This window comes from Nyctereutes procyonoides, unplaced genomic scaffold, assembly GCF_905146905.1.
Source record: "Nyctereutes procyonoides isolate TBG_1078 unplaced genomic scaffold, NYPRO_anot_genome, whole genome shotgun sequence".
NCBI lineage: Eukaryota > Metazoa > Chordata > Mammalia > Carnivora > Canidae > Nyctereutes > Nyctereutes procyonoides.
The window spans coordinates 48,163,316-48,186,477 of record NW_026575052.1 but is presented as its reverse complement, the minus strand read 5'-3'; positions in this window follow the sequence as shown (position 1 = coordinate 48,186,477).

The following is a 23,162-nucleotide window of genomic DNA, read 5'->3' as shown; positions in this document are numbered from 1 at the left end:
TTCCCCAATAATGACCATTGTTTTGTATAAACTTTCTGCTTGTGTAAATATGACTATTTTCCTATTACTTATCTGCCTCTTATTGACTTGAAGATCTCTTTATATCGGAAGGAATATAACCCTTTTCTAGTCTTAGGTATTATCAGTAGGTTCCATTGTATTGGTTGTCATTTGGTTTTATTTATGGTATTTTTTCCATGTAACATCTGAAAATTATTTAAATGACAAATTTATAAAAATTATCAATTCTTGGGCAGCCCTGGTGGCTCAGCGTTTTAGCGCTGCCTTTGGCCCAGGGCCTGATCCTGGAGACCCGGGATTGAGTCCCGAATCGGGCTCCCTGCTTGGAGCCTGCTTCTCCCTCTGCCTGTATCTCTGCCTCTCTCTCGCTCTGTGTCTCTCATGAATAAATAAATAAAATCTCAAAAAAAAATCAATTCTTTATTCATTTTTATTATTACTGGTTTTTTTTTCTTCTGGACATGTTTAGAAACTGTTCCAGAAATTAAGGTGTTTTTGTTGTTGTTTTTAATTACTCATGTTTCTATGTTTTACATTTAAATATTTAATCCAACTAAAATTTGAGGGGAAAAACAAATCATTCAATAGAGATTGACTTTATGCCTCACTTGCCTACACAATTGTTTCATACTTTCTATTAACTAATACATATTTTCTTGGCATTTTAAGCAAAACTTCTTACTATGAGGAGAACACTTCTCATTTTACAATGGTGACTTTCCCAGTATGTCAGGCTCTTTAGGAATGAAAATAATTTGGTCCTTCACTGACTTTAAAGATGCTGAGACCCATCTTCCAGAAAGCAGCACAAACTAATTGATTTGTTGTTGTTGTTGTTGTTGTTGTTAAGCTTTTGCTCATTTATTAGAGAGAGAGAGAGCATGCACACGCGCTGAACAGGGACCCTGACTTCAGAACTTCATCCCGGGACCCTGAGATCGTGACCTGAGCCAAAGGCAGATGCTTAACCAACTGAGCCACCCAGGTGCCCCACTAATTGTTAGTATTTGAAAGTCTTTGTGAAATGAATGGATGGTTGGATGGATTTCCAGAGTTGGTGTTTTCCATTTCTTCAGCCCAGAAGCCCTCGTTGTCACTATGTACAGCGGCTGTGGGATCACAGAAATGATCATAAACAGTATTTGCTCTCAGCAAGTTTGTAATCTGACAGGAAGTATCAGGTCTCTCATTTTGTGGAGGGGTGCATGCATGTGCACATGTGCTACATTTAAAACTAGCTGATGTGCCTTGGGTTCCTGGGGCCTTGAAAATGTGAGGAAAGATTTAAATTTCTTCAGTTGACTCTTTTGGGAAATAAGCAAATGAGTAAGTGGAAGTTAAATGTCAGAAAATATTGTCAGATACCTGAATTTTAGGAATGTATCTTCTATGTGTGTTCCTGTGTGTTTTCTTTTTTCTTAGAAATGAAGCCTTTTCAGTCGGGGGGAGGGGGGCTGAGTGGCTCAGGTGGTTAAGAATCTGCCTTCAGCTCAGGTCATGATCCCAGGGTCCTGAGGATCCAGCCCCAAGTTGGGCTCCCTGCTCAGCGGGGAGTCTGTGTCTCCTTCTGCCTCTGCCCCTCTGCTCCCCACCCCTCGTGCTCTTTCTATCTCTCTCAAATTCTATTTTAAAAAGCCACAACCCTGTCTGAAGATGGCCCCCTCAGATTTAGAATTTCAGAGTTCGGGAAGGAGAATAACTTTTACTTATTTTCTCTAATGAACTAAAGCTCTAGGCCTGACCTGTGGTCACTACTAAGTAGCAGAGATAGAATTGTAAACCAGCCTTTTCTGCTCAAGATTGTGGTAAATATTGTTAGTGCCTACCCACTAGCTTCTCCCTCGACCCTTTAGATGCTGTGAGTGCTGGTTTTGTATGGGATGAGAGTGCCCAGCCTAAGACAGTCATGCCTTCACGTTTCCTTCCTTAAGTCTACTTTGCATAGTCTGTGTTGAGCTAGGGGACTGAATTAATTTGCTAGGGCTACTATTTAAAAAGACACCACAAACTGGAGGACTTAAACAGCAGAAATGTATTTTTCATAGTCTGGAAGGTATTGGCAGAATCTGTTTCTCCTGAGGCGTCTTCTTGGACTTGCGGGTGGCTTCCCTCTTGCTGTGTCTTCACTTGGTCTTTCCTCTCATGTCTCCCTGTGTGTCCAAATTTCCTCTTCTTATGAGGATGCAAATCATATGGATCAGGACCCATCTTAATGGGTTTGTTTTGACTTAATCTCATCTTTAAAGGCCAGGTCTCCAAACAGAATCACATTCTGAAGTACTAGGGTTTAGGGCTTCAACATATGAATGACAGGGGGCTGGGAACATCATTTAGCCCATAAAAGGGATCAAACTCCTTTGCCCTTTGAGACCTAAAGGAAAATCTACTGGGTGCTACTAGGATGGATTTTTCTTCCCAGGTCAATAGACCTTGCGAAGGGAAAGTTTTTATCCCCCTGCCTGCCAGCCCATCATGAGATATTGATGCCTGGAGCTATGGCAGCTATCTTGTCATCATGAGTTGAAAAATATAAGCCTAGAAAGCCTCTGTGCCATTAAGCAGAAGGATGGAAAGAGTGGCAACCTTCACAAAATTGTTGAGTTCCTGAATGGGTCCTGACATCTATTTTCAGACTTCTTGTTAAGCAAAGAGTAAATGTCCTTATAGTGATTCTGCCATTGTTTGCTAGGTTTCCTGTTATTTGCAGCTGAAAATATTCCTGACTAATATAAAACTTGATTATCTCTTCATTGAACTATACTGACTCCCAGGGAAAGCATGGCTGACCTGTCTTATGTTAATTTTTAAACATTAGGATGCTGCTTAATCCTCTTCAGCTTCCCTCAATACCCAGCTAGGACGCATCAGCCTAGAATTCATCTTAAATCTTCCAGAGGGCTTTTACCTTTTCCATTGATGTCAACTTGCCAGAGACAGAGAGTTTTAGAAGTTCACGTTGTGCTAGATAGAGTATGGCTTTTGTTTATTTGTAAAATTACTGCTATAATATTCTAAGGGCTATCATCATATTCAAGGATTTGATGAACACATCTCTAATCTCTAGGTGTATGAATTCTGGCTTTAACATAGCCCTTTTTACTCTGATCATTAGCAGTAGAGGTTGGATGTTCAGAGAGGATTTCAATGTTCATTTTATTTTATTTTATTTTTTCTCCAAATTTTTATTTCAATTAGAGTTAACATATAGTGTAATACTGGTTTTAGGAGTAGAATTTAGTGATTCATCACTTTCATATATCCCCAGTGCTCATTCCAACAAGTGCCCTCTTTAATACCCATCACCCTTATAGTCCGTCCCTCACCCATCTCTCTCCAGCACCCCTCAGCTGGTTCTCCATCGTTAAGAGTCTCTTATGGTTTGCTTCCCTCTCTCTTTTCTCTTCCCCTATGTTCATCTGCTTTGTTTCCTAAATTACATATGTGAGTGAAATCATATGGTATTTGTCTTTCTCTGACTTATTTCACTTAGCATAATACACTCTAGCTCCATCCACATTGTTGCAAATGGCAAGATTTCAATTTTTTTGATGGCTGAGTAGTATTCCATTATGTATATATCCCACATCTTCTTTTGCCATTCATCAGTCAGTGGACATTTGGACTGTTTCCATAGTTTGGCTATTGTGGACATTGCTGCTATTAACATTGGGGTGCAGGTGCCCCTTCGGGTCACTTCATTTGTATCTTTGGGGTAAAAACCCAGTAGTGCATTTGCTGGATCATAGGATAGCTCTATTTTTAACTTTTTGAGGAACCTCCATGCTGTTTTCCAGAGCGGCTGTACCAGTTTGTATTCCCACCAACAGTATAAGAGGGCTCTCCTTTCTCCACATCCTTACTGACATCTGTTGTTTCCTATATTATTATCTTAGCCATTCTGATAGATGTGAGGTGGTATCTCATCATGGTTCTGATTTGTATTTCCCTGATGATGAGTGATGTTGAACACATTTTCATGTGTCTGTTAGCCATCTGGTTGTCTTCTTTGGAGAAATGTCTATTCATGTCTTCTGCCCATTTCTTAACCGGATTATTTGTTTGTTTGGATGTTGAGTTTGGTAAGTTCTTTATAGATTTTGGATACTAGCACTTTATCAGATAGGTCATTTGCAAATATCTTCTCCCATTCCCTGGGTTGCCTTTTAGTTCTGTTGTTTCCTTTGCTGTGCAGAACTTTTTATATTGATGAAGTCCCAATAGTTCATTTTTGGTTTTGTTTCCCTTGCCTCTGGCAACTATCTAGGAAAAAGTTGCTGCAGCTGAGGTCAAAGAGGTTGCTTCCTGTGTTCTTCTCTGGGATTTTGATGGTTTCTTGTCTCCATTTAGGTCTTTCATCCATCTTGAATTTATTTTTGTGTATGGTGTAAGAGAATGATCCAGTTTCATTCTTCTGCATGTAGCTGTCCAGATTCCCCAACACCGTTTGTTGAAGAAACTGTCTTTTTTCCATTGGATATTCTTTCTATGGCATGGTAAGTGAGAAACAATCTTAAGAGTTACTCAAAAAAAAAAAAAAAAAGAGTTACTGTATTCGGGTCTGAATTCTACCTCTGCCCACTACCAGTTCTGTGACCATGCGTTAGCGACCTAACCTCTCAGCTTCAGTTTCCTCATCTAAGAAATGGGCATGAAATTAAGGTTGATGTCAGGAGTTGTTGAGAAGGTTCAGTATTGGCTGATACTAGCTCAGCTCAGTGCCTGACACATCCTGAACACTTGCTAAGTATCTACTGGTGTTGTTCTTTGGTTTTCATGCTCTGCCACCACCATCGATTTTAGTTGTTCAGATTTGTATCTTTTAACCTTTCATTTTGGTATAATTTTAGGTTTAAAGCAAAATTGTGAAGAGGTACAGAGAGTTTCCACATACCCCTCACCCAGTTCCCCCTGTTTTTGACATCTTATATTGCTCTGGTATATTACTATTACCTAAACTCTGGACTCCAATCCACATTGCGCTCACTGCTCCTCTGGTCTGAGAGTTGCTCAGTGTCTTGTCTTGTTTTTCATGACTTTCATAGTCTTAATGGGAGAGTCTTGGGCTTTTAAGTCTTCTGAGCCTACAGATGAGAGTAGAGAGTATTGACCAAAGATGGCAAACCGCATCCCTCTCCTGGGAGGGTGTAGATCTGGCTTTGGGAGAGATCTTTTTTTTTTTTTTTTTTTTTTAAGATTTATTCATTTATTTTTAGAGCCATGGAGGGGAGTAGGGGAAAAGGGGGAGGGAGAGAGAATCCTAAGCAGACTCCATGCCAAGCATGTAGCCCATCACAGAGCTCCATTTCACAACCCTGAGATCATGACCTGAGCTGAAACCAAGAGTCAGACACCTAGCTGACTGTATACCTAGGTGCCCCTGTGGGAGATTCTTAAGAATATACCTACAGTGTGTTCATCATATCCATGGAGGGATGAATGGCTATATGTAGGCGGAATGGAGTGTCTCAGGGTAAAACTTTGATATATTTGTGATAAGCTTGATAACTGGTAACTCTTGCTCTTCCTTTCTGTTGAATACTAGGCTACATCAGAAGCTCTCTCTTTCAGCCCTCATCCTGAACCTTTCTCTTGGCTCTCTTGGATAGCCCTATAGCTACTTCTTTTAGGTGTCCAGGGACAGAATTCATCTCCAAAGGAAGGAGAAAGTCTCTAGTTGAGCACATCCACAGCCATGCATGCTGTTACCTTCCAGGGCTTAGTATTTTTCCATTCATGGTTATGTGCAGACAGCCCCGAAGGACATCTGAGCCCCATTAAGTCCAGATTTACATTCTTCTCCAACAAATGGCAGTGCTTCAGAAAGCTTGTTTATTTAACATAAAGTACAATTTTAAAAAGTTTTAGCCCCTAGAGTACAGGAGTTTATGTGACTTCATGCCCCTCTTTCTGGGGTAGAATAAACAAAACAGGGAAATGGCAAAATCTATAGGGTTTTTCCTCCCTCTTCGCGGATGGCTAGTCTCTTTTTGTTTATAATACTGTGGGGTGAAACTTCTATGTAGAAAGAAAAAAAGAAAGATTGTTTTCTCTTGAGCAGAGTTGTTTGTGTTCATATTTATGGCAGCTGATTAGTTTTGTAAAATGTAACTCCTTCCTTATCACTTTTCAGTTAACTTTATTCTTTCTACTTCAAATTGGGAAATGAATTACATTACTTCAACACGTGAGTGTGTATGTATGTGTGTGTTGTCTCGAGGGATCTTGGACTTGGGCTTGGTGGAACCAAATTATTTAAACCTATGTCTTGTCTGTGTGCACGCGCATGTCTGAATTGTCCTTCTCCTTAGGGTTCTGTTGTATCCTGCAGGGTTGATTGGTCCCAGCAGAGCTTTTAAGTAACCAAACTCAGAACCTAGAGTAAGGAGATATCTCTGGAGTCAGGTGATCCCTCCCAAAGTGAATTTCAGAGATTTTTTTAACAGCTTCTCTGAGGTATAATTTACATACCACAATTTTCCTTTTTTTTTTTTTATTGAGGTGTAATTGACATATTATATTAGTTTCAGGTGTACAACATAATGATTCCACATATTGGTATATATGCAAAATAACCAGCACAATAAATCCAGTTAGTATTCATCACCCAGAGGTCTTTTAAATAGTCTCTGAGCCGAGAGACACCACTTTGGAGTGAAGCAGCTATCAAAGTAGAAGGCTGGGGCAGGGGCGCCTGGGTGGCTTAGTGGTTGAGTGTCTGCCTTTGGCTCAGGTCATGATTCCAGAGTCCTGGGATTGAGTCCCATATCAGGCTCCCTGAGGGGAGCTTGCTTCTCCCTCTGTCTGTGTCTCTGCCTCTCCCTGTGTCTCTCATGAATTAATAAATAAAATCTTAAAAAAGAAGGAAGGCTGGGGCAGAGAGGAATAGGGAGATCAGAGTTAGAAGAGCAGAGAGATGACAAGTAAATGACAAATGGTCATAATAATATTTAAAAGAGAAGTAGGTCTTAATATTAAATGTCTCAGAGTGCTGTGTACAGTTGTCAGTCCCTGTTAGAAATAATCTGTAGAAAAAGTGAGTCAATATTTAACTGAAGAGTTTTTGTCTTCAGTGTACGATCAATAGGTCAGATTTAACATGAGAAAAACATGAGAAAAACAAGAGTATTAGCAGACTCTTGGGTGGTGCAGGAGCTACCTGGTATGAAATATTGCTAGAAACAAGTGGGTCCTGGGAAGAGTTTGGGATGATTTTGTGTTGCAGTTTCATTTACTGTAATGGGATTTGGTCTACCCTGGCACTGAAAGTTCCCTGTTGACACAGCTTTGTTAAAATTTGAACATTAATCAAAGGTTTTAACTGCCACTGCCACTTAGAGTTAGTTTGGGGGATAATATAAAGAATAGTCTAGTTCCAATTTCAGAGGTGAGGGACACAGATTGAGAGATTTGGCGTGAAACCATATTGCAAATTGTTGACATGCATAGTTCCTGGCCACAGGCCTTTTCTCAGGCTCTGGGAATCAGTGTTTGGAGCTTCTTCCCTACTCTGGAACCTGCTGCACTTCATAATTAGCACTAGGAGGAGGACTGAAGAGCCAAGGGTCTTGGAGGATGAGCCATGATTGCTCTTGGAATAAAGTCTCTGGGCAGGTGAGGCATGTACAGCTAAGGCCAGTCCTGGTGTAAAGGCAGTCAGCCCAGAGGTGGGGCCTGATGCAGACCACTATTCTCTGGTCCACACCCATCACCCAGTGGTGCCAGGCGAGCCCACAGAAGAGACTCCACCCTTGACTTCCTTCCCTTTGAGACTCACAGTCTTGTCTTCATGCTGCTTTCCTTAAGTTCTTTCATCATGGCTCTAACGCCCATCCTGTCCACATACTATCTTTGGGAACCATTGGAAAGGCACCACTTTTTGGAGAATATGCCAGGGAGAGCAAGGGTGGCTCCTGGTCCCACCCCAGCCCTGGTGGCTCCTTTTCCTAAATGAGCCTGTTTAATGAATCAAGAATATTCCATTAACCAAATGAATAGAGTTGCCAACAGGAATGCTCCAAAGAAAATAAATGAAAGCTTGTCTACTTTGCACTGTTTTGATGGGCAGTCTCTTTTTTTAATTACGGTGCCTGCCCTGTTTCTTCTCAGGTTGTAGCATATTAGAACAAACGCACACTGAAAGTCCTGGGAATGTTTTCATGTGGTGATAATTCACGGCTCAAAATTTACTTGACACTCCCCTCTCCTCACTGCCCTGGGGCAGCCTGACAAGGAACTAAACTATTGCAGGAGGCACGTTAACTCTTCGGAGCCATGACTTCCAAATCTAAACTCTGGATGTGATTACAACAACAAAGCAGTAACAATTATTATTTTAAAATGTAATCTATTGAGCAGACCTCATAAAATGATCTTATATCTCTTTATTTATTTTTTAAAAAAGATTCTATTTATTTATTCATGAGAGACATAGAGAGAGACAGAGACACAGGCAGAGGGAAAAGCAGGCTCCATGCTGAGCAGGAAGCCCGAAGTGGGGCTTGATCCCAGGACCGGGGGATCATGACCTGAGCCAAAGGTAGATGCTCAGCTGACTGAGCCACCCAGGTGCCCCCATTTTGTCCATTTTAGAAAAAAATGGAGTTTTCTTGGTAGAAACTTATTACTTTAATCTCTAAAGGGCTAATGTACCTCCTCAAGCTCGAAATTTTGTTGCTTATTATCCCTACGTTTCAGATGAGGAGCCTGCTTATCTTTGGCTAACTAGCCAAGAGAGACCATGTAGTTGGGACGCCTGGGTGGCTCAGTTGGTGGAGCCTCCAACTCTTGGTTTCAGCTAAGGTCATGATCCCAGGGTCCTGTGTTCAAGCCCTGAAATGGGCTCCATGCTCATCACTGCATCTGCTCAGCATTCTTTCTTCCCCCCTTCTGCTCGTCCCGAGAGAGAGAGAAAGAGAGAGAGAGAGAGAGAGAGAGAGAGAGACCGACCACATAGTAAGGTGAAGACTCTAGGCTTTGTCTCAGGCAAGGCTGAGTTCAAACCCCAACTCTGCTTCAGAGGCTATGTGGCTTTGGGTAAGTTGTCTAAACTCTCTAAGCCTGCACGTTACCAACTATAAAATGCACAGCTTTGGGAACTAAACAAGATTACCCATGTGGGAACCCCTGAACCCCTTCAAGGAGGCAGAGTGACAGGGTGATTCAGAGCAGGGACTTTAGAGTAAGCCAGGGCTGAGTTCACATCCCAGCAGTATAACCATGAACAAGTCACTTAACCTTGGTAAGCCTCTGTTCTGCCACCTAAAAATTGGTGACAAAATAACAGCATCTGCACGACGAGAACTGAATGACATGTACTAGAGGAAAGTGTCAGAAAGATAAGTAGTAGATCAAAGGAAAAGCTGGAGGACCTGGTTAAAGGATATGAACCAAGACCAACATGGAGACCCACTGAACATGTTTTCAAACCATTCTACCTACACAGTGGAATGGAAACAGAGTGTAGTTTGTCAATTTGGTTTATATACTTAAATCTCTTAGGCATTTGATTGGCTCACGTTGGCTTCTCCAGTTCTGCTCTGCCTTAAGGCCCTGATAGGGCAGAGCACCTGTCCTGTCCTGTGGTAACTTTATTGGCCTACCACCAACCTATGCCACTGTGGCAGACAAGAATCTCCTAGAGCTAACCTAACATCTTCATTGTCTCCTTTTTAACATCCATCATCTGGGTTTTGGTTATGTTTACTATATCATAACTAAGTCCATAGTAAATGAGGAATACCCTATTTGTCTCTCTCATGTCTAATATTCCCAACAACTTAATCTTTTGTTGTTAAACATGAGAGAAGTTTATTTCTCTCTCATGTAAAGGTCTTATGGTATGCAGTGTATGACTGGGGATACTAGCTGTGTTCTGCAGAATATTCAGCTCTTCTCCATGCCTCCGCATATGACTTCTCTAACCAGGCTCACCTTATGGTCTAAGATGGCTGCTCCAGCTTCTGCCCTTATAACCACATTCTAACTCACCAGAAAGAGACAAAAAGGGCCTCCTGTATCAGCTTTATTTTCAGAAAGGCTCTTATAGGCTGTCATAGGACATATTAGTTAATCTCTTTGTCAGAACTCAGTCACGTGGACACGCTGGGCTAAAAGTGTATCTGGAAATTGTGAATAGTCAAGAATGTAGTTGAAAAATTAGAAGAAGGAGAAATTGTTGGCAGAGAGTCAGAAGGGCCTTCAGTGCATAATCAGTATTCCTCCTCAGGTCGTTTGTTGCATTGGGGAGCTGTGTACACTAAAAATCTAACTGGAAAGTCTCTGAAGAGCAAAAATGAAGTCTTTTGCAGTATCTTGAGAAAGATGAGAGTTACAGACCCTCCAGGGAAAGGGAATCTGGACAATCAAATCATTACGTTGTGCATGTTAACTATATTACAATTTTATTTGCTGCTTATACTTCAATAAAGCTGAAAAATAAAAATAAGAATAAATATATTTCAATTCTCTAAATGTTTCCATCTTTTTAACCTATTTGTTCCACATTCTTTTTCCATTTTCTTCAATATTTTAAGCCTAGTTTTTTTTTTTTAAGATTTATTTATTTTTTTAGAGAGAAAGAGACCATGAGCAGGGGTAGTGGCAAGAGGGAGAGAGAAAATCTCTCAAGCAGACTCCTTACTGAGTGCAGAGCCCAACATGGGGTTTGATCGCATGACCCAGAGATCATGACCTGAGCCAAAATCAAGAGTCAGACATTTAACCAGCTAAGCCACCCAGGCGCCCCTTCAGGCCTGTTTGTTTTAAAGTCCTTACCAGCTACCTCTAATACTGGAATCACCTGTGAATCTGCTTCTCTTGTCTGCCTATGATTTTTATCCTTCATTTTGTTAATGTGGTTTATTACATTTATTGATTGGCAGATGTTGAACCATCCTTGCATTCCAGGAATAAACCCCTCTCATTCATGGTATATAATCCTTTTTAATGTACTGTTGAATTCAATGTTCTAGCATTTTCATGAGGAGTGATGCATCTGTGTTCATTATGGATACAAGCCTGTAGTGTCCTTGTCTGACTTTGGTATCAGGGTGATGCTGGCCTTGATATTTGGTACTTTCATTCCTTCTTAATTCAAGATTATCTATTTTATTCTAGCTCTTTGTATTTCCGTATGAATTGTAGAGTCGATTTCCAGGAAAAAGAAGAAACAACCATGCCATGATTTTGTTTCTACCTGCTTTTATCTGTAGATTAGCATGGGGAGATTTGATATGTTTGAATACTAAACTTTCCTGTCCATATTGTATCTCTTCCTTTATTCAGTCTTGTTTTGTTTTGTTTTAGTAATATTTTATAGTTTTCTGTATAGAGGTATGACGTCATTCATTTAATTTATTCCCAGGTATTTCATGCCTTTTAATCCTATTGTAAATGGCCTATTGTAAATCCATTTGTAAATACAAATCCTATTGTAAATTAAAAATCCTCATTTTTAATTTCCTGTGTTTGTCTCGATCTCATTCTTGAACCAGTGACCTTGCTAAACTTGTTTATTGAACCCAATTGGTCCTTCTATATTATCTGCATATTTATGTCATCTCCAAATATTTACCATTTTGTTTTTGCTTTTCAATCCTTAGCCATTTTATTTATATCTCCTACCTTATTGTTCTGAGGAAGACTTCCAATAGAAGATTGTAAGTTATACACTGTTATTCCACATCTCAGGGGGAAATTTTTCAGTATTTTACTAACAATTCAATGAACCTTTGCTAGGACAAGCCACCCCAAAACACAATGGCTTAAAATAATAATTATTTATTATTTCTCACCAGTCTGTGACTGGTTGGGTGATTCCTCTGCTGTTTTCATGTAGGTTGACTCACATGGTTGCTTGGCTACTTCTTTCTAAGCTGGGAGATCCAAGATGGTCTCATGCTGTCGCTGATGAGGACTTTGGGCATGGTCATCACTTTTGTCCTTCCTACTCTAGTACCTGGGACTAGCTTCTTTAATAGTGACTTAAGGGCAGCTTTTCAAGAGGCAGCTTGTCTTTTTAATAAACCATATCTGACAATTGCAACTAGACATGGAAACTAGAAAGAGGGAGAAAGCAAAGCTAGAGACTCAGAAGTTCTATAGATAATTTAGTGTATGAGTATTCCAGTGTACGAATTCTTAAAAAAACATTAAATACCTGGGAGCTTTGGAAATAATCCTAGGTGCAGAGGAGTAGATGAAGATCTAGGAAATATGGAAAAGTGCTCTATTTTCATATTGTAGAATTATCATATAGAATTAGGGAAAAATAGGATCTTTTCAGCCACTCACCTTTTGAAAATGATATTTCTCCTAGTGATGACTAAAAGTACAACCCAGGCCCAGGCAACCCCCTGACATAGTTGCATTGGGACATCATCTCACCCACATTCATTATTTCTCAAAGCTGGATATAAAAAAACAAAAAACAAACAAATAGCCTTTTGGATTAATGTATTATAAAATCTGTATAACACATTAGATTTTTTTTTTTTACTCAAATAATCCTAAAGGTAGGTATTGGTTGGATTGGTATAAACTCCACTGATTTCCACGGATCTGTGAATCCATCTTACTATTGCCTGAGTATTATGACATCAGCTTTCTAAGCTAGAAATTTACTTCAAAACTTTTTAAAAAAGGTTTTATTCTGCATTCAACATGGGCCTCGAACTTACAACCCCGAGATCAAATGTCACATGCTCCACTGAGCCAGCAAGATACTCTTCAGAAGTTTTTAAGGGGAAGACAAGGTATTTAATAAGTTGCCATCACATAGTGAAGAATCATGGGAGAATATTTTATAGATTGCTAAGGAACCATTTTGATTCTACCTGGAAAATTCCATCTTTAAAAATGAAAACCTTAACTAACATACAGCTTTGTTGTATATTAATAAGGCTGATGTACTAAAAATCCTGTGTCTGGGTTTTAAGGGATGAGCAGTTTTGAAATCAAAGTTAATTCTGTATGTAAAGTAAAATGTTAAATATACTTCTCTTCAGTAATCAAAGAATGTCTCTTACCAAAGTTTAGTTCCATACCGTAATAAAGAAAAGCTCAGTTCTTTTGACACAAACAAAAGGTCTACTATAAAGATCTCTGCAGTATGAAATTTCAATTCTTGGAATTATTCAGGTCAAACCAAAGGGAAATTAACAGTTTAGTGTTAGGGGTATGGACCACTAGATACATGTATGTTCAGTTATTTTCTTCTTGAAATGTGAAGGAAAAGGAAGAAATATTAGAATAGTAAGATTGTCTCTTCTCTTTGATTTTTTTAGTCTAGTAAAGTCTACAGAGTTCCAATATGTGGCTATCATTGTTATTATTATTATTACCTGCATTAACTTTTCCATTGGTGCTTTCACAAACTCCCACAAACTTAGAGGCTTATTATCTCACAGTTGTGTAGATCAGAAATCTGGTGGGCATAGTCCTCTGTTCTTGATCTCCACACCAGAATCAAAGTGTGGGCACTACTGAGTTCCTTTCTGGAGGCCTGAGGGAAGAATTTGCTTCTAGGCTTGTTCAGGTTATGGGCAGAACACTATTGCACATAGTTGCAGTATTGGGGTACCCAAGGTCTTACTGGCTGTTGTCTGGGTGCTGCCCTGAGCTCCCAGAGACCTCTTGTGAGAAAAACAAAAAGGCTTCTAGGACTTCTAAAATTAACAACTCAGGAAACAACAGTTGTTGGCGAGGATGCAGAGAAAGGGGAACCCTCTTACGCTGTTGGTGGGAATGCAAACTGGTGCCACTGTTCTGAAAAACAGTATGGAGGTTCTTCAATAAGTTAAAAATAGAACTACCCTATGACCCAGCAATTGCACTACTAGATATTTATCCAAAGGATACAAACATAGTGATTTGAAGGGGGCACATATATCCCATTGCTTATAGCAGCAGTACCCACCATAGCCAAATATGGAAAGAGCGCAGATGTCCATTGACAGAGGAATGGATAAAGAAGATATATATAATAGAATATTGCTCAGCCATCAAAAAGAATGAAATGTTGCTATTTGCAACAATGTGGGCCCCATTGCAGTCAGTCTTCACCTCTCCTCTTCCCCACCCCACCCCACCCCTCTTCACCCCAGGCAACTGCTGATCTCCCTTTGGTCACCCTGCCATTGATTTGTCTTTTCTAAAGTTTTATACATAAAAATCATGTATATCTATATACTCAAACACATACACTTTGGTCTGGCTTCTTGTATGTAGTGTGATGTTTTTGAGATTCATCTCCATTGTCATGGATATCAGTAGTTTGTTTCTCTTTATTTTGAGTCATTTTCTGTTGTATGGATATACCACAATTATCCTTTTCTGTATCACTAGATTAAATTTGCTAATATTTTGTTAAGTATTTTTATTTTTTTATTTTTTATTTTTTTATTTTAATTTTAATTTTATTTTTTAAAATCATTTTTAAAAAGACTTTTTTTATTTATTCATGAGAGACACACACACACACACACACAGAGAGAGAGGCAGGCAGAGACACAGGCAGAGGGAGAAGCAGGCTCCATGCAGGGAGCCTGACTTGGGACTCGATCCTGGGTCTCCAGGATCATGCCTTGGGCTGAAGGTGGCGCTAAACTGCTGAGCCACCTGGGCTGCCCAATTATTTTTATTTTTATTTATTTTTTTAAGAGAGAGTGACTGAGCATGAGCAGGAGTGGGGCAGAGGGAGAGGGAGAGAGAATCTTAAGCACTGAGCATGGAGCTTGACTCAGGGCTTGATCTCCCAACCCTGAGATCATAACTTGAGCCAAAATCAAGAGTCAGACCCAACTGACTGAGCCACCCAGATGCCCCTTGCCAAGTGTCTTTAAATTTATGTTATGAGGGATGTTGGTCTGCAGTTTTCTTATAATATCTTTGGTTTTGGTCAGAATAATATTGGTCTCATAAATTGAATTGGGAAGTATTTGGGACATTTGTTGCTATTTCCAGGTGGCTTTTCTTGGCCATCTTTTGGGTACTATTTCCCCAAGAAACCCAGAGATGTCCTTCGAAGAGCTTTTTTTTTACTGGATGAAGGAGGACACAGAAGCCCTTGGCACTGCTCTCAGGGTTTTGTGGCTTAGCTGCAATCCCCCATTCCTGTTCAGCTTATGGCACGTCAATAGGGCACAGATGTTCAGTCACTCTACACAGAAACTCCAAAACCATGACCTTTCAAAAAAATTTTCAGCCACCCTTTTGAGTCTGGCTGCTTTTGCTTTTTTGGTGTGAAGCAGAGGCCCACATCTTTCCCTCTGGGATGATCTAGTATAATCTCCCTAAACCAAAAATGCTTACTCTTATTCCCTTTGGCATAAGGAAGAGGGAAGGGGGAACAGGAGATAGGGTAAGAGATGGGATGCTCAGACTTTTATTTTTTTATTTTTTTTAAGATTTTATTTATTTATTTGAGAGAAAGAGCACAAGCAGAGGGAGTGGCAAAGGGAGAAGCAGTCTCCCTGCCCAGCAGGAAGCCCAACTCGGCTCCATCCCAGGACTCTGGGATCATGACCTGAACCGAAGGCAGACGCTTAACCGACTGAGCCACCCAGGCACCTCCAAGATGCTCAGACCTTTAAAAAAACAATTTCAGGCTTTGCAATGAGAAGGGGAGACACTTTAAGTCCCTTCTAAGTACCAGAAGCAAAAATTCCAGAAAAAAGTTAGTGTTCCCCTTAAACACTCCCTATAGGCCAATCAAGGAAAATTTAGATCTATACATAAACTTCTAGAGAAGGAATGTTGCGCATCATATAATGTTTCTCCTCAATCATTTATCTTTCACTAATATAGAGACTGTCCTTCATCTTCATCCCTCAGAGAGAGCCAATGATATTTGAAAAGTGCTATTTTATGAGGTTTTGAGTTCCCAGGCAAATGAAATTCCTGCTGATTCCACAAATTTTCTGAGTTGGCATGCTGATCAGGCTCTCTTAGAGTTTTGGCTAGCAAAAATCAGGAGAAGGAACACATTATGATGACTTCCAGACTAAGACTGAGTTTACTATATATATATATATATATATATATATATATATATATATATATATATATAATGTAAAATCCCATGATCTTCAAGTGCCTTTTTATTGATATTACAGCAAGAATAATCTTCCTCAATATATGTGTTCTAGTTCTTACTGTGTGAATTTTTGTGGGTATAAGCACACATACATTGCAGTTATAACAGTTACATGATTAAGGCATTAGTCTATTGAGAGGGTGACATTCACAATTTAGAGTCCGCTTTCCTGTGTTGTTTGGGAGACTCGCTGTAGACTCCTCAAGGGGCTGGAACAAGTTACCTGAAGCATAGCCACTCATGGAGACTCAGGGATTTTAGTTCCCATTATCAGGTAGCTGTAGTAAAGTAGACATGTTGCTTAAATGGAAAGCCAGAACTGAGTGGAATGTTTATGAGAAAAAAGAACTGATTTGTTGGAGGAGTTTGACCTTGAATATAGCAAGATATTTGGATCAACCAGTTTTCAGGGGCCAAAGAATCACAATGGTGTTGGGAGACCATATGGTAGAAAGCCAAGGAGGAGTCAACCTTAGGATGGAGGGAAGGGATCAAGACCTTGCTTTTAAGAGGGGTAGTTTGGAAGAATGAAAAGAACATCAGATACGGAGGTAAATCACCAAGTCTAGGTTCTGCTTCTGCTACTCTATAATTTTGTGGCTTTGGGCCCTTCACCTACAGTCTCTGGGACTTAGTTTCCTCATTTATAAAAAAAAAAATGTTGAAGAGGTTGGTTGTTAGATTATGCCTAGATTTTAAGTTTTAACACCGTGAGGACTTAAGCATTCTGTGTTTTTTTTGTTAGCTTGTTTGTTTTATTATTTTCTTTATAAAATTGTTAGTAGAAACAAAGAAAGGGGATTTTTGTCTATACTTTAGCTACAGGCAGAAATTCAGAGGGCAAGAATCAGAGACTGCTCAACATTCTGTCCTTTTAGATTTTTCTGTCATTCTTTAGAAGATTTTGTATTTTTATTTAAGCACATGATGCCTTGGCTAAAGGAAGCTATAAAAGTCCTGATATCCCAAGACATAAACAGACTCCACATAAATCTTGTGATTTTTCTTAATTTTATAAGCAACAAGTTAGGTCCTATAAATACTTACACTGAGCATAAATATTGAAAGCTCTTGGAGTTTGCAGTGGATTGTTTGACCAACCTCTCTAAGTTCTGAGGAACCATTTTCCTGGGAGCAGCTCCCTATCCCCCTGCCCTCCACACATATCCTCACACTCACCCACATAGCCTGAGGGTGAGCAGGCATCTCTGCACAATGTGCTCACCCTCTGGCCGCCTTGTCTTTGCTGGAAATATGTTCATTTTGAGAGTGAGAAAGCATCATGGGAATCATTTGGGAGTAATTTTTGCTTCAGAGCTCAGGATTTTCATGAGTGAATAAGGAGGTGGAATACATTTGGAACTGAGAAGGGGAGAGCCAATGACGTTCCAGGCGTTTGCTGATTATCTACTTGGGAATGTCCAGCGGGCAGTTGAACATACTGATCTGCAGCTCCCAAAAGAAGTCAGACATGGGTTGGAAATTGTCAGGCAGCAGGCTGTCCATGAAAGTAAGAGCAGCTGTAGTCACCTGAGGAGAGTGGAAGAGGCCAAGAATAAGACCCCTAGGCAAAAGAAGAGGAGAAAACGCAAACCAAAAGAGATTGTGAAAGACTGTCAGGACTGTGGGCCAGGCCTGTATCACTGTCCTTCACTCTCTGAGGAGACAGCCTCTGCTCATGAGGGGCCTTCTGTCTCTTCTACAAATCACCAGTCTTCATTATATTGTGTCTAAAGTGTCAGCATTTTCAGGATATGCGAGTGTTCTGGCTTGCCCAGCAGTCTGTCCACGCACAGGGTAATTCATAACTACGTGAGGTAAACTATCTGCCCTTGCTTTGCCTGCCACATTTCACATCCCTTTTGTTCTGCTGAGATTGACAGAAGTACCCATTAGACCTTTTGTACAGGATCAGAGTGGCTGGACAGCAATGCCACAGCCTGGTAACTTCTTCCAGGCCAAAGAAAATAAGTAAATGTGAGAATCCATGTTTTGGCCTCTTGATTTCTTATTTCTTATTGAAAAAAATGGGATCTGTAACTTTCCTTTGTAACCAACGAAGGAAGGGATGGTTCTGGTGGGCAAATGAGAATGTCAGAGTCAGGTAAAACCTAGGTTTGAATCTTGCCTTTGAGCTTCATGAGATCACTCAGGGGACCACTCTCCCTCCTTAGGTCTTACCAGATTCTCACCTGGAGTGAGGGGAAGTTGAATGCCTTGCTCCAGCAGAGTCTGGCATCTTTCTCCCATTTCCATGGTCCCAGAGACAGACTCAAACACAGAAATACTGCTTTGATTGGGTGAATATTTTTATGTTTCAGCTCACCAGTCACAGAAAATAAATGGATATGGTTTCGGTTTGAACTGCATCCCCCCGGATTTATTTATGTATTTAAAACATAAGTTTGGTTTTGCCACTGAGTTAAAAAGAAAAAAGGGGGAGGATAAGCGAGCTCAATTCAAAATTCACAAAATGTGCAGCTCTTGGTATATAGTCTGGGTTAATTCCCTAGCTATTTATTTTTAGCAGTATCCTTCAGAGAGAAATAGGTAACATCTTACCCTTTACTAGAAAGGTCTATGAAAGACAGATTACTTCTTATTCCTACTCTGTTTTCTTCTGCGTGAAGGTGAATGTTCCTAAATTTAGTAAAGTAGAAGTAGATCTTCTTTTCCTCATCATGTTGTTCCTGTTTTGTTCATGATTTGGCACAACTCTTTTGGTCATATGGGGGAGTTATTTTTCAGGCAAAGTGTTACTGTTTCTTTTTCTGCTTGAGTGTGAAGGACAGAACCTCAGTAGTAATTCCTGAGACTCCTGCCCTGGACAGAAGAACAATGATGAGGTTAATGAAGTGACAGAAGATGGCAAAATCCGCTCCATTGTTATGCTCTCCAACTTTTTAATTAGGAGTCCTGATGAATGGCTTGCTTGTAAAATGTTCATTTCACTGGGTGACACCTCTGCCCAGGCAGGAAAGGTGAGGAAGTACACGATGAGATAAAGCAGGGTAGTCTGTCTCTGTCTGCTTTATTCCATGTTTGTCCGGCTCTCATCCAGGGCCCGTAGCTGCCATAAATCATGTCCCAGGGCCTTCCAGAGGCTTCCAAAGGCCAGAGCTGCCAGTGTAGCATGAATTACCATGGAAACATGAGATAGCTGGGAGCTGTCTGTTACCACGTTCTTCCTGCAGACTGTTGGTTTAGATCCAGAGTTTCCCACAGCTTTTTTTGTGTGTGCCTTCTAGATGGAGACTTAAGATCTGGGTTATTGTGGGATTGTCTACTTCCAGGTACTCATAGTCATGAAACCAGAAGGTTTTCTGGAGCTGTCATTATTGAACAACCTAGGGGACTCATGAGAGAACCCAAATTTCACCAAGTTTATACCTCAGAGGAAGAACTCTTAAATGTTTTCCTCATTGTGTTGTGATGTGTGTTCTGATCATTTCCAGGACCCTGTGGACATTATTACTGGGACACAGCCACCTTTCTTTTCCCTAAGTGAAAAGAGTTTTGTTCAGGAAAGTTATCCAGATTAGAAAGACAGTGAGATTATGTGGATGGATGAGGTGCAGGGAAAAGAATCCCTTCTAGGAATAGAAATATGGACCCTTCATTATAATTTTACAAAATATGTTTTCCAGACTATGATCTTTGGGCATTTTGAGAGAGGGGGAAGTACAGGGGTGCTCAGGAAAGGCTATAATTCACTGTTCTCTCCAGTCCCCACTGCTCTCTATTTGTCTATTCTAGATACCTCATATAAATAGAATCATACAACATTTGACCTTTTGTGTCTGGCTTATTTCACTTAGCATAATGTTTTCAAGGTTTATCTATTTTGTAGCATGTGTCAGTACTTCCTTTTTATGGCTGTGCAGTATTCCCTTGTATTTAGGTAGCACATTTTGTTGATGCATTTGTCTGTTGATGGACACTGGGTTGCTTTCACCTTTTGGCCGTTGTGAATAATACTGCTGTGAACCTGGGTCACCAGTTTCTGAGTCCTTGCTGCCTGTTCCTTTGCCACTCGCACTTTTTAATGTAAACTGGTGGGATGACATTAATTCTTATCTTTAAGAATCGAGTGTTTTGGGGGATGCCTGGGTGGCTGTGGGAATTCTTGTCTTTAAGAATCGAATGTTTTTGGGGATGCCTAGGTGGCTTAGTTGTAGAGTGTCTGCCTTTGGCTCAGGTCATGATCTTGGAATCCTGGAATTGAGTCCCATATCAGGCTCCCTGCATGGAGCCTGTTTCTCCCTTTGCCTGTGTCTCTGCCTCTCTCTCTGTGTCTCTCATTAATAAATAAAATCTTAAAAAAAAAAAAAAGAATCGAGTGTTTTGTCTGAATCAAGCTGTTATTGTTCTTTGTATTTAGCATTCTTAAAGTATTTGTGGAATTCCACTCATTTTTTTATTCATTAGTCTCCTTCCTGTTCTGGGAGGAGAAGGAGGAGGAAGGCAGTCACAGTTTGGATGTGGGTAAAGTGGACTCCAGGTAATGGGCAGGGGCCTATCACTGGAGCAAGCCTCTGTGCAAAGATTTCTCAGGTTGGTGTAATGGCTTATCTGGTTTGAAGGGGTCTTTTTTTTTTTTCCCTTCAGACTGTATTTATTTATTTGAGAGAGAGCACAAGTGGGGGTGGGAAGCAGAGGGAGAGGGAGAAACAGACTCCCTGCTTTAGCCAGGGAGCCCATCACAGGGCTCCATCCCAGGACCCCGAGATCATGATGTGAGCCAAAGGCAGATGCTTAATGGACTGTGTCACCCAGGTGCCCCTAAAGTGGTCTTTGATAAGTGTTTCATGTAATGGACTTTATCTGGCCTTCTGCGGCATTTTACTGTGGAGTTTGTCGTGTCATTAGGAGAGGACTGAAGGTTGGGGACAAAAGTACCTAGTGAGAAGTAACTTTCTCACTCTGAAGGATCTTTTATTTGTAAGTCATGTCTGAACCTACGCAGTCTCAGATAGCTCAGCTAATTCCTTACCCATTTACAATAGTTGGCAATAGGACTTGTCTGAACTACAAGTGCGGAAAATAGATTATGATTACCTTCAAGCATGTTCCTTCAGGATCAAAAGCTTAATAGACTTTCCTTAATTAAGAGATAGCTATAACTTATTTTTAAGTACTTTCACTTGTATAAATAAAGTCTTTTTTTAAAAAAATTATTTATTTATTCATGAGAGAGTGGGGGTGGGGGAGGCAGAGACACAGGGAGCCCAACGCGAGACTCAATCCCAGAACTCCAGGATCATGCCCTGAACCAAAGGCAGAAGCCCCACTGCTGAGCCACCCAGGCATCCCAATAAAGCCCTTAAAAAAAAAAAAATCTCGCAACATCCTTGATTTGGGTTTCATTCTCTTCATTTTAGAGAGGAGTGGTAGAGACTTAATAAGTCACTTGAGCAAATTACACAGTGGGCTTTCAATCCAGGCAGCTTGACTCTACATCCACTGCTCTGACTCTGCTTCAGTGAAGAAAAGACACACAAATTGTGCCCTTAAACACAATTCTAGGGACACCTGGGTGGCTTAGTTGATTAAGCATCTGCCTTCAGCAGGGTCATGATCCCGGCATCCTGGGATTGAGCCCTGTGTCAGGCTCCGGCTCAGTGGGAAGTCTGCTTCTCCCTTTCCTCCTCCTTTGTGCTATCTTCCACTATCTCTCTCTCTAATAAATAAAATCTTTTAAAAAATAAACACAATTTTAGCCATTTGCCTTAGCAAAATAGCATCATCTGCCACACATATCTAGATTTTACATTTTATTGTCATTATAATTTTGCTTATAATTTCTTTATAAGTAAATCATATATATTTCCTTATAAATTTGTTTTGGTTTAATAGTTATGTAAGAACGATAAGCATAAGAGTTTATACCTCGTTTTATATATTTGTGCATATTTAAGTAATATTATAATAAAAATGGCTTATGTCAACACTGGCAACCCACAGTATTGAGTCATTAACACCCTCAGCACATTAACACTGTTTACTTTAAATAAAATCCCTTAATAGCCCAAGAGACTGGACATATTTGATGGACCGGGAGTGAAGAAGTTATGAGAAAGCTCAAAACAGAAGGTGTGTTCAGAAATAGCTCTGCAGCTGGTTGCAAGTACTGAGGGGGAAGGAGGGGTCGAGATCTATTTTCTCTCTGGACTTTGAAGACCAGACTATACTCTCTCTTGGCCACTACTGTTGTGTTGAAAAGTCTTCTGCCAGTATAAATGCCACTTTGTAGGCAATCCTTCTTTACTCCAACTGTTTTGAAGATATTCTCCATGGTTTTCTTCACCTTTACAACTGTTCGTCTAGATGTGGCTATAGTTTTGTTTCTACTGTGTAGCACATCCATGTGCTTCCTGAAACTTAGGGTTCATGTCTTTCATCAACTTTGGAAAATTCTCAGTAAAAATCCCTTCAAATACTATCTGTCCATATTTTCACTTGTCTCTCATGCTATAATTCCTCCTCTCATTCTCTTCTCCCTGACCTCTTGTTGATTTCACCATGTTATATTCTGGTTAGTTTCTTCAGATTTATTTTTCTTTACACATATTCTCTCCCATATGTCCAATAAAATATTTAACTCATTTATTAGGATTTTTTTTTGAGAGAGAGAGAGAGGGTGCACATGTGTGTATATGCAAGCCAGGGACGGGGTGGTGGGGAGGGGCAGAGGAAGAAGGAGAGACAGAATCTTAAACTCCATGCCCAGCACAGAGCCTGATGTGGGGGCTTCATCTCACGACTCTGAGATCATGACCTGAGCCAGAATCAGGAGTTGGTTGCTTAATTGACTGAGCCGCCCAGGTGCCCCTCATTAGGATTTATTTTAATGGAAGAGAGGGTTACAATTCATCATTTATATTTTAAAATAATTTTATTGAGATATCTGCACCCCATTGTTTATAGCAGCAATGTCCACAATAGCTAAACTGTGGGAGGAGTCTCAGTGTCCATCAAAAGATGAATGGATAAAGAAGATGTGGTCTACATATACAACGGAATATTCCTCAGCCATTAGAAACGAGGA